Below are 13,173 nucleotides of genomic sequence, written 5' to 3' on the forward strand. Positions count from 1 at the left end.
ACAACATAATTACACCTGGATCATAAGGACATGATATACATGTATAGGATCATAAGGACATGATATACATGTATATACGACATGATATACATGTATAGGGCATACATGTATAGGACATGATATACATTACCAACTTTACTTTTTTCTGAGTATTACAAATATATATCCAATCATTCAAAGATAATTATATATATGTGATTTCATGCCCTATATACATCCAATCATGCTCTATACAAATGTGATTGGATAGGGCATGATGACTGGATGTATATACGACATAATTATCAGAGAAGTGATTGATACATGCACATGTTGCATCTATTGCGCACTTAACCTAGCCATGGCTAAAACTTATAGATCAAAGGTTGACTTGTGCATGTGCAATATATATATATATATATATATATATATATATATATATATATATAGAGAGAGAGAGAGAGAGAGAGAGAGAACTGATCAATACACTCACATGTGTCATTTGTTGTGCACTTAACCTAGCCATGCATAAACTTATAGATCAAAGCTTAATCAGTGATTCAAGGAAGTACCCTAACTTTTTATGGTAGTCCCTTGATTCTCATTATTCTCGAGGAATATACATCACAATCAATACAATCAAAGCAAAAGCAAGACATGCATGCAAATTCATAGCATGAGTAGATTGATGTAAATCAGTTGGCTTGTGCATATGAAAGCTATTCCAATCATGTCAAGGTGCACTTATAGCTCACATATAATTTTAGATAAGGTGGACCACATGTAGCCAATGTGCACATATCCTCTTTTCATCATCTTTAGCCAGTGTGTCCACTTGTTGGTGACTAAAATAGATCACTATAAGGATACTTTGCAATACCAACAAGCCAACTACAAATCTCTTATCTATGAAATGTATAAGTAAATTAACTTGGTTAATTTGATGAGGTCGAGTTTTCCTTCCATGGATAGTGTGGTTGGCTATCTACTTCAAGGTTATGGGAACTTGCAGAAGTCAATGGAGCATCCTAAAAATGACGATACTCTAATTACTATATCAAGTCACTTCATGTACATATCTTTGATTGATTGATGGATAATATGCCTTTCTCTATCTCTTTCATATACACCTTCATTGCATTATCTCTCTCTAGCTAAAAAGCATTCATGCTTTATCCACCTATTGATACTTGCATGCAATTACAAGTGGGATGGTCTAGTAAGTCACCACATATGTGCCAATTGACTTGCCAATGTGTTATCTCTTATCCTCAAGCTTTATTATATATGTCACCACATAGGTCAATTGATTTGCTAGTGTACCATTTCTTATCTCAAGATTTTCTATATATTTCACCAGTATTCTCAATCAAACACATCATATCAAGCATATCTTGCATTAATCAAGCAGATTGGCCAACCCAACATAAATGAAATTGTATGAATAGCAATGTAGATCAAGATCTTAGCTTAAATCAATGACATCTTTTTGCACAATATAATCTGTTAGAGTTTAACTACAATATATAATGCCTGTAAATAATAAAGAGGCTTGATTTGTTGGACCACTATGCACATACAATCTATATATGTCATATTCCCTAAATGCATACATTGATACTTACAACATGGAGGCAAACATTTTGATATTGAAAGACTAAGAAAGTCATGCCATGTTGATCCAAAAACAACCAAAAGCTAGCATCTACTCAGTTTAATTGTTCCTGCTCGTCTGTCAACGTGTGTAATAGGTATTATCTGCGCATATACACGCGCAATTGCACGTGCTTACAGACACGCTACGCAAATATTTAAAAAATTTAAAAAAGTTTGTGGCTTTCTTTTCAAACCTGTGCTTTCCTGCGTTTTTTGCGCATTTTCTACAGTTCGAGCTCGACATCACTACTCACGTCTATCTATCACTTCATGAAGACAATGACGAAAGGAAATAAGAGTAAAAAGAGTATAGGAGGAAAGAAGAGCCAAAGAGTGAAGAACAAGAGCCAAACAGCAAGGAAGAGAGGAAGATTCAAGCAACTTACGAAGGGAAGGGAGAAGAAGGACAATGAGCTTGCAACCTAGCCGTCACCCGTCGGAACAAGCAAAGAAGGTGAGTTCTTCTTCTCTCTCTCAATCTTGTTTGCTTTCTCTGTCTATTTGTCTCTCTCTCTCTCTCTCTCTCTTTACATACTATAAACTGTCATCTATGGACTTTTTTTGCACGTTTTTTAACTAAGTTTGAAAAAATGGTCCCCGATTGTGCGTGTCTGTCAGCGCGTCCAGATGACAGTGTAGACGCAGGTATAGACGCGGAAATAGATGCGCTGACAGACGCACACAAAGACACAGATATAGACACAATATGCAATATGTTTTATCTGCACAGGGTAATATGTTTTTTCTTGTGTAGATGTGGAATCCTGGATCCTCCAGCACTGATCCTGAGTTGGAACGCATAAACAACACCTTAGCAGAGTTTTCTAGATGTGTTAATAGCTTTTTTAGAGGTTTTCCAAACAAGGAGCAATTCATGGGGGAGATGACCAATTATGTTGGTCGCCCTCCCACTACAGATGAGGTTTTCAGTGTGATGTCTGGGACACCTATCACATCTTTGCCTAGCACTGCCACACAAATACCAAACCTTGGCACACCTCTACTAACAAGTACTCCACGCACTATGCATACACACAGATCAGATGATGCACAGGGATCAGCTAAAGTACATGGATCGGCCGAAGCACATGCATCTGCAGAAGCACGTGCATGCATCGAGTGATGTAGAGGGTAGTGCCCATCGAGGAAGGAGGGAGAGTCGTGCGGGAGGACAAGGAGGTCGAGGGCTTTGTGGGGGTTGCCTAGGAGGTGGCTCTCGATCACCCTCACCGGGAAATGAGAGAGGTGAGCCTCCACAAATGTACTACTCTATCTCACTGATATTGGTGGTATCTTGCATGACTCCGAGGGGAGAGAAGTGATAGCCTACTTGAGGAGTGTCATGCATGCCACATACAAAGATTACATGATTCCCTTCAAGCATCAAAAAAATGATTTGTGGCAAGAGGTGCTGCGGACAGTACATAGAAGGTACCCTAATCCCAAGAATTCACGATCCTCAGATGATTGGGGACGGTCGAAGGTGAGAGACACGCTTCATAACAAGAGGTCTCACCTTATGAGGCGCGCCAAGGAGTCACTACGGAGACAAGAGCAGAGGCGCCCTAGATATGGCCAACCACCCAATTGCTACCGGAGGGAATGGAAAGAGACCAAGAAGAGAGCAGCAGAGAAAATGACAAGTCGCCAGCATGCAGAGGCGCGACGTATCCAGATGGCAACCATGGGATCGTCACATTATGGATTGGGTGGCAGGGAGTCATGGGAGGCTGAGTTTGTAAGTATTATTTGATTTTTTTTAAAAAAATAAATTTTGTAATTTGTTTCACTTCATTATGTAGTGTGTTCTAATACGTTATATGTTCAAATTGTTTTGTAGTATCATATCGTTGGTAGGATGCCTACTCCTAGAGAGGTAGGCTACCATCGAGGTCATAACCGGACGTACACTTGGTAGCATTTCTACGAGGAGAGACTCATCACGGAGGAGCAATATAATCGTGCCATGAGGATTCCACCACCAGAAGAGGTATGCTTTTTTTCACATGAAAAGTAGAGGTAACTCTAATTTATTATTTGTAATGGTATTTATATACCTTAATCCTTTGTGTAGGCAAACCCTGATGCAGTTGAGGATAGCGAAGGGGGGACTAGCAGTAGCGGTGGCAGAAATGGCAGCAGCACAGGTAGCGGTGGTGATAGCGATGATGACGTCTCTTCTGAGGAAATATAGAGGAGGCCCATGCATGCATGCCTCCCCTTGGCTTGTAATTTTCATTTTTGATATGTATTACTTTCAGCTAGTGCTTGCGGCCATGACCATGCTTGAGGTCACAAGCACTAGAACTCATCATGTAAAAACGTTTCATCTATATATATGAAATTATGTGTTCTACATACATTGTTTTGTTTTCAGTACAAAAATCTTCGAAATAATCTTTCTCTGTTTTCCTTAAGCATACAATTTGATGTTGATGGGGGGGGAAAAAACCAGAGAGCATGTATACTCTTTGGTTTTTTTTTCATACCCACTACAACATATAGACCCAATAGCGACGTTTAAAGCGACGGAATTATTCATGGAAAAAATTATCCCCGTCATCGCTATTCGCGTCGCTATTAGCGACGCGATCGATGCATCACTATATGCGTCGCTATATGCGTCGCTATTAGCGTCGCTATATGCGTCGCTAACCCAATTAGCGACGCATATAGCGACACAAATAGCGACGCATATAGCGACGGTTGCAGAGTAAATTTGCAACGCAAATAGTGACGGTTACAGAGGGGAAAAAAAAAAGGTGGCAGGGCATACAGCCCTGGCACCCTTCTAGCTATATGCACTAAATATTCTTGCATAATGCATTTGCCAATGTCAGCTACATCTAATGTCTAAAAATTGTGTATCAGATTATTTAAAAAAAAATGAATCCTTTGATTGCAAAAGCAAGATATAATTAATTCGAAAAGGTATTTCGCAAGGAGCTTTTTCATCACTTACTTAGGCCCGAGAAAAAAAAGAGATTGTGATTACAAAAGCTAGATATAATCAATTCAAAAAAGTATTAATCAAGGAGCTTTTTTATCACTTGTTAGGCCCAAGAAGAAAAGCTTCACTTCAAGCTTTCATTATAGTCCCATTGAATAAGTCCCATTGATCTTCTGCTTACTCCAGCTTATTCCAACATTGTTCAAGTCTTTTTGGGGGAGCATGGACATCTGTAAGAGTTATACCATGGTGTTGGAGCTAGAAACCCTTATATAGGGAGTGGTAGTGTCTCTAAGCTCTACTTCTTCCTTTTTGTTTTTACCTACGTCTAAGTCATCTTCTATCACTTCTTTCTTGTATTCACCCTCAATCTCAATGGATGGAGGTGTTTTAAGATCAAAAGAATCAAGTCCATCCTCCCCCTTCTCAAACTCCATTTTTTGAGCTCAGATTAGTTACTGTACTCCAAGTAGATCCATGAAACAAACAAATTTCTCTTTACCAAAGTGATTTGGTAAAGATATCGGCTACCTGGTCTTGTGTCTTCACATGAAGTAGATCAATCTGTCCTACAAGTACCATTTCTCTAGTGAAATCGTAATGAATCTGCATGTGTTTGGATCTAGCATGATAGACGGGGTTGCTAGCTAATATCCATATACACCTCAGGTTGTATACATAACCCTCATGCTACTCTATATATACCTCTTCAAGCAAGTCACCATTCATGAATGCATTTTTGACATCCACTTTTCATCATTTTCAGCCCTTAGAAGCCACTAATGCAATGACTATTCTCACCATTTCCATCTTAGCAACCGAGCTGAAAGTCTCCTCATAATCTAGGCTGTATTGATGTACATATCCCTTTGTAATGACCCGGGCTTTATACCTTTCCAACGAACCATCTGACTTGCATTTCTCTTTATAAACCCATTTGCTTAAAGACATTGAGTACCTCATCCTTGTACTTCCGAATGTACAGCCATGTGTATCAATTGAAATCATCTATCCAACCGACACTAGATTCTTGCAAATTTCATTCTGCCATCTATCCAATCGACAATATATTTTTGGTAATAGAAGGTACATGTAGTACATCATGTAGGCTCTTCTTTCTATCGTCATAGCTGTAGCAGTCTACCTTTCTATTGGTGGGTTGTCTCACACTCATGCCTGGTTTCCATCTCCTCTTCTTCTCTAGTGGTTGTTGTGCTCTATGGGGAGTAGCTGTTGCTGCACTAGAGGAGGCTCCACCTTGTACTCCAGGTGGCGGGCTTTGGCATGAGGCCTCTCCATGGCCGAGAAATGAGGAGATGCTTGCTTGGTGCCTGTCATGCAAGCTCGAGGAGGCAAAGATGGAGAAGAGACATAGGTTGGCTTCTCCTTTGTAGTTGTCCCCTCTCTTTTAGTGGATGTGGTGGCAATGGTAGTGGCAATGGCAGCTTCTCTCTCTCTCTCTCCCTCTCTCTCAATCTCCCTTGTGTTGATCTATCTCCCTTCTTCTCTCTATACATCTCTTCATCAACAAAAATAAAAAGAGAAGTAAATAAAAGAGAAAAACAAAGAGAGAAGATATAATACATTTACCTCAAAGCTTGAAGAACAAAGAGAAAAATAAAGAGAAAATAGATAATGCACTTACCTCAAAGAGAAAAACAAAGAGAGAATAGATAGTACACTTACCTCAAAGCTTGAAGAAGAATCCGTTCACGCTTCTCTCCTTCTTCTTCTTCTTCTTCACGGGCTCCCTCCTTCTTCTTTGCAGTGAACACTATGCTCACCGCTACTACCTCAAAGTCCAAGATTGCTTAATCAATGATTTTTTATTAAAATTTACCATAGCATCATACATATTCTATAGACAAACAATATTTTCGATGATTTGTAAGTTTGCACCGAGTATAAGGACACGTGACATGCTGATAGAGATTTGCCTCTTGATCTCTAACATCGCAATTATCATCATTGGTCATTTTTACTATAGTACGAGTAATATATTATTTAAATAATCAAATCACCCATTCTAAACCAAGTAGAAATCAACAAATCCAAAAGATTTTCAACAAGAACTTTAGAATTTGATAAAATGCAAGTGTGTATATTCATTCATAGGGTAGCGGGTGTTTCTACTTTTGGTTTCTTTTTTAGACTATAAGAAAACCAAAATCTCTAATCTTAGTCCGATTTCAAGCTGAGGTCAAATCTCCTTATCCCGTTAGTCCATCTTGTTAATCCCTACCTCTCTTTTCCTCTCGCCCTCTCTCTCTCTCTCTCTCTCGACCTCCATCCATTCCTCTCTCTCTCTCTACGTAAATCCCTCGAGGCTTGGTGTCCTTCGTAAAAAGCCCGTGGAAGCTTGGTGTCCTCGTAATCATTAAAGAGCCAGCCACGCTGGCAACAGTGGATTGCCACAGATCAAGACTGATACGGCACGTAGACAATGCCGGGGGAGCTCTGGAACGTTATTTTTTTGCTGGGCGGCGAATAAATTGTTCAACGGTCCTCGTCTTTCAGTGGATTAAGTCGTCTCAAATAGTTAGCGCCCTAACCCTAATACCATTGTGAGTCTATTACTTATCCCATGTTCCCATGCTCCAACATATCGTCCTTTAATGTACGTGACGGCATAACCTAGTCTTGACTAAAGCCTACATATGGCAGCATAATATTGAGTACAGCAATGATGATATCGGCAAGCAATCGCCGCCTCAAATAAAAACTGATTAAAAGGTGCGTCTGTGTCATGTGATGGGATGGAATTTGACACGTTTTTAACTCATGTCGAAGTATGTGCCAGCTTGACGGTTACATCAAGCATAAAAGGAATGGATCATAGATGTATGTCAGGAGCCAAGGTCACGCGTGGCGGAGGATCAACAAAGCTATGGTCTCGCTTCTGGTACGAGCAAAGTACTAGTACGACAGAAGCGATGTCACGCAAGTTGCAAGAGGTATAAATTAATCTGCAGACGCCTACGATATTTTTGTGTGTCTTATTATGATTAGTACTTTGGCTTTCGTTTAAAGCTTTATTAGGCATAGTGGAATGCATCGCATTATCGGCCTCGGAAGATAAAAGTACGAGGCAGCGCCTTTTGTCCTCAAATATTAACGCACTAAGGTGCGGCCCCCACAGTCCACTAAAATCCACACTAATCCGTCAACTATAGGAAAACTTTTAAGAAAGCAGAAACGCTTCAACTTTGCTTTCTCGCCCCTTCAAAATGTCAAATGCAGTACATTGAGCCATACTCGCCCGTACGTATCTTGATGATCCATGGCACGGGTCCCGGATTCATGGAGGAATTCGTGGTATTGCTGTCGTATTTAGAACTGAGTAGATGTGTTTACCGCCTTACCGCCTTCAGTAAGAGAGCGCTAGATGCTAGACAAGCTTTGTATCTCAATGCTTGGCCTCTAGGAAGCTACACGCGTTGGTCGCAAACCTTATGCCAGCAGCCTTCCTTCTACGGACAGTGATAAAATAAAGCAATTTTAAAACTAAAATCTAATTTATGTCGAATAGATGTGAAAAGCAGGGTGGTACCTCGTCAAGAGCGACCCATCTTCTAAATATGTATTTTAAAACTAAAATATAAATCTAATTTAAGTCGTATATATGTGAAAAGGAGGGTGGCACCTCTTCAAGAGCAACCCATCCTCTAAATATGTTTTTCAAAATTATACTATATTCTAACTAAGAAATGTTCTACTTTTCCTATCATTTAATTTCCTTCTGTGTATTCTTAACTAAGGAATTAATAGAGAATTCTTTTTTTTTCCCTATGTAAAAAATGATTAAAAGTTCCTTGTGTAAGTGTCGGCATTGGCAACAAGATTTGGAGTAATCTATTTATAATTGTTATAGAGAATACTATGGATTAAGAGAGCAATCTATATATAGTTATTATACAATCTATATATAGTTGTTATAATAGACCTACTATAATACTCTTAACACCTCTAAACCTACATTTTATACTAATAAAATAAATTTGAAGCTTCATTCATTGAAAGAAATGATAATTTGTCACCATTCAAAGCATGAGAAGCATAACAATACTAAAAAAATATAAACCTAATGAACAACAAAAAGACCTACGATTTTGAAATGTTGCAATCGCACTAAAGCTTCAAACATTGGCATACATAAAAAGATTCACCAGTACCAACATGAGACACCTGCTTGTAATAAGTAACTTTTAAAATTGTAGACCTACAAGCAAATACTAAATGATGTATTGATTCAAGTGAGTTGAGAGAAAGAGCATAAGAATTTGATTATTAGTACTAAGAAGCGTGACTAATATCACTATCTAAAGCATGATGTAATATACATAAGAGAATTCATCACTAGCAACATTAGACACCTACTTGTAGCCAAACTTTTAATTCTGTAGATAGCAAGCAAGTACTAAATTATGCGTTTATTCCGATGAGATCATAGAAAGAGCATAACAATTTGATTATTAGTACTGACTAAGAGAGCCCATATTACCATCTAAAGTATAATATATATAGCTATGATGGATAGAATTTGAGATGAACTACACTTATTAGACAAACTACCAACAACTATACTTATCCTCACAATTATAGATTGAGATGCTTATGCCTTGAGATGAATATGGAGCATCCTAATCATGATAAACATGCAACCTCCAACTAATTTGTAATTATTGAAAGCTAGGAAAAATTTAGAATTTTAGTTACAATGATATTCATGGTACATTTTCTCCATGATGACATCAATTAACTAATTGTAACCTTCAACTCTTAAGTAACATAGGCCCCACAAGTCTATATACACTCTGGCTTCTATTTATTCTTATCTATTCATGTAGGAATCTATTTTCCTTGACTTCTAAACTACTTCTAATTGCTACAATAAATTTTGAATTCAACATTAATATCCCTCCTCTTCCTAACTCTTAGGGATGGAAAGTGTTGGGGCAAGGAAAGAGCACACAGAATATATAACAACACATAATAACGATATATAACAAATGCTTGATGAGAAAAGTGTGTATAGAGAAATAAGAATGATATGAGCCCTTGGTCTTCTCATCTCAAGGATTGAGGGAATTGAGCGTTTGAGGCATCTTTGAGAATGTGTTTAACCCAAGAAAAACCCTAAACACAACAAGTGTAGTCCATCTATCATTCAAGAATGATGCCCCCCAATTGCATGGCTGTCTAGAAAAAAAAATGCAAATGTGATGGCTGATTGATACCATGGCAAATGATCAATTTGTTCAAGTGTGTTTTTAAAACTGAAACTTTCAATTTTTCACGACAATTACATAGTGACAATTACACAATTATAGTGACACAACAATTTAGAAGCACTATATTCTAACAAAAGGCACTACTTGAATGACAAATTCAACCATGGTACTTGCAATTCTATTGGCATACTATGTTGCTAAAGAAAGGATCTCCTACCAATACATAGGCTTGCAATTGTGAAAAAAGAAGATAATAACATATACACACCATTGCAATAGACAAAACATGTTTCATTACCGTAGTGCACTGGTCTCCCAACCAAGAAAATACAAAATGTTCCTCCCTTTGTTCTCCTGGATCAGAGTACAAGGCTACATAGCACTTGGCATTGTAAAACTTTCCATACTGGCTTGAAGATGTAGCCTCTTTTGAGTATTACTTTATATGCCCGACTTGAGCAACACTCCATTAGTTGGATTATTGATCAATGTAGTCATACCTTGCCATAGAAAATATTAGCCACTGATATACACACAAAAGGACTTGCTATGGCATACATAAGAGCCTACTATGACATTTAGTGTCATGCCATGGATCCCCATTTACACATTGCCTTTGTACATACTCTCTAATAGAAAGCCAATCCACCACCTAAAGACACTCAACAAGTTGCGAGAAATACAAAACATGAATAATGCTCATGCATTTGGTCAACCAAATAACATAAAATAAGGCAATAGAAAAAGGAAGCCTATAAAGCTAACTTAATCCAAGAATGATTTTCAGGAAAGAAATGAGGCTCCTTATAGAATAAGATGCCATACTATTCTATGTCAATATTTATGTTACAAAAATATATATACAAACCCTCTTCAATAGGGTGTTGCAGTGTGTAGACTATTATATTAGTCCTCCATGTAGCCCTCTTCTTGCTTCTAGTAGCTAAAATTACAAATTCTCAAAATTTTGAGCATCAATTTAGGTGGGCACTAGTCATATGCATTCAAATCTTCTAGCTAACAAACATGTGAGCTTGTCTTCAGTGTTATAAGATTCGAGATACACGCTCGACTTTCTTATATACTTAGAGTATATATGGCAAATATTATGCCGGCACAGAGGGAGAATAGATGAGAGAAAATAAATATGTAGAGAGAAAGAGAGAGAGGTAGAGAAATTGGCAATACACTAGGGACTAGAAGATGGGCTAGTCCCCCCCCTTGTGGAGTTATATTATTGACAAGGAGGAAGCTCCTCTACTAAACATAAGCCAGTTCTTACTTGTAGATCTTGGAAACAAGATCACGGTTCCTTGCCTGGTATACAACCGGCTAACACTTGCACGACTTGGAAGCTGGCACCTTTTGATCCTTCTTGAGTCTCCTTCTCTCCTAGATAATATGTGTAGGGCTCTCCTCTTGGTGCTTGATTTCAGCAAAGCTTCTGCAGCACTTGCACCTTCTCTTCTCCTCTTGGAACTTGATTTCAGCAGAGCTTCCGTAGCACTTGATTTCAGCAAAGCTTCTGCAACACTTGCACCTTCTCTTCTCCTTTTGGATGCATGCAAAGTGATGCTTCTTTTTACCTCCCCCACACCCAAGGAGAGCCTCCTATTTTATAGGCTTTCAAGAGCTTCTCTTCTTGGAGAGAGACTTGAGTTGAACTTCATGCAAGATATGGTTGTTGCAGAACCTACTCTTGAGCACTAATTTCGAGATATCTCTCTATGTGTTGTTCGGATGAAAAAACATCCAATACGAAAGTTGTAGATCTCGTTGATTTCGATAACCCTAGTGGCCCATTTTTAGAGATCATCTTTCTATCGGTAGATATTTTAAAAATGGATTCACCATGTCATTTTTAAAAAGAACAGCTTCTCAAACTATACTCTTAACTTGTGGACCATGCAACTACCTTAAGGAGAGTTCATTAAATTGCCTTTGGGCTCAACCTTAAGATTGAATTCCACACTAAATCTTGTGTCTTTTTAGACCTTAGAAAGAGAAAATCACTTCTCTCCTCACTTCCAGAGGATCACATCTCTTGTCTTTCTTAGTAAGAGAATTACCTCTCTTGTCTTTCTTAATGAAAGAAAATACCTTAAACCTTGACTTGTAAGGGAGATGATGACCCCAAATGAATGCAATGCTTATTACACACATCAAATGTTCCCAAGCGTCCCAGGATGCACACATAAATATATATACACAATGCTAATGCACTTCCTCTTCTTAGAGCTTAATCCATATTCGTTTATGCGCAATTCCCACTACAACAAAAAGGCTCCATAGATATGCTTGTAGATACAATATTTGAACTGTGATAAAAAATGTCGGCCGCGTTTATTACCGCGTCTACTGCTGTGTCTACAATTTCGCGTCTAAAAGCGCGCTTATAGTCAGAGTTACACGCCCATATAGACGCGCGTATTGACGCACTATGCAAATATATAATCATTTTTATAAAAAAGTGGATATATTCATATTGTGCATCTATATACGTGTGTATCTATGCGTCTAAAAAAGCGTTTACTCTGCAAGTTTTTGACGAGAATAGACGTGCATTTATCCTGCAATTTAGACGCGCTGATAGATGCGCAAAACAGAGGTCACTACAAGGGAATGGGGCAATAGCGACGGCCATTTGCGACGCAAAAAAGTGGTGTCACTAAAAGCGTCGCTATTTACGTCGCTATATGCGTCGCTATTTGCGTCGCTATTTACGTTGCTATATGCGTCGCTATATGTGTCGCTAATATTAGCGACGCATATAGCGACACAAATAGAGACGCAAATAGCGACGCATATAGCGACGTAAATAGCGACGCAAATAGCGACTCAAATAGCGACGCAAATAGCGACACCGATCTGGGGAAAAAGTTTTGAAAACCCGAGCGTAACATTCGCCGAGAAAACATTTGCGAGAAAGAATGAAAGAGAGAGAGAGAGAGAGAGAGAGAGAGAGAGAGAGAGAGAGAGAGAGAGAGAGAGAGAGAGAGAGAGAGGGAGCTCATCACCATGCCGCCGCCGCTATATATAAAGAAGAAAGAGAAGTGTGCAACGGAGAAGGGAGGGAAGGTGCAAAGAGAAGGTACAAAGGGTTTCATCTTCAGGCCTTTGAGGTAGGTACTTTGCCTCTTCTTGCTTTATTTTTGTGTTATCTTGTTTTCTATTTTTGTTTTTCTTTGCAAAGAGATACATGGAAAGAGAGGGAGGGAGGAAAGAAGGGAGAAGAATGAAGGGAGAGAAAGAGAGAAAAAGGTAGAGAAAGGAAATAAAGAGAAAGAGGAAGAGAGAAATGAGAGATGAAGGGAGGGGGAAAGGATGAGTGAGAGAAACAACGAGAGAGAGAGGGGG

Source organism: Lygodium microphyllum, chromosome 10, assembly GCF_053477565.2.
Source record: "Lygodium microphyllum isolate KBCC chromosome 10, Lygodium_microphyllum_v1.1.10, whole genome shotgun sequence".
Lineage (NCBI taxonomy): Eukaryota > Viridiplantae > Streptophyta > Polypodiopsida > Schizaeales > Lygodiaceae > Lygodium > Lygodium microphyllum.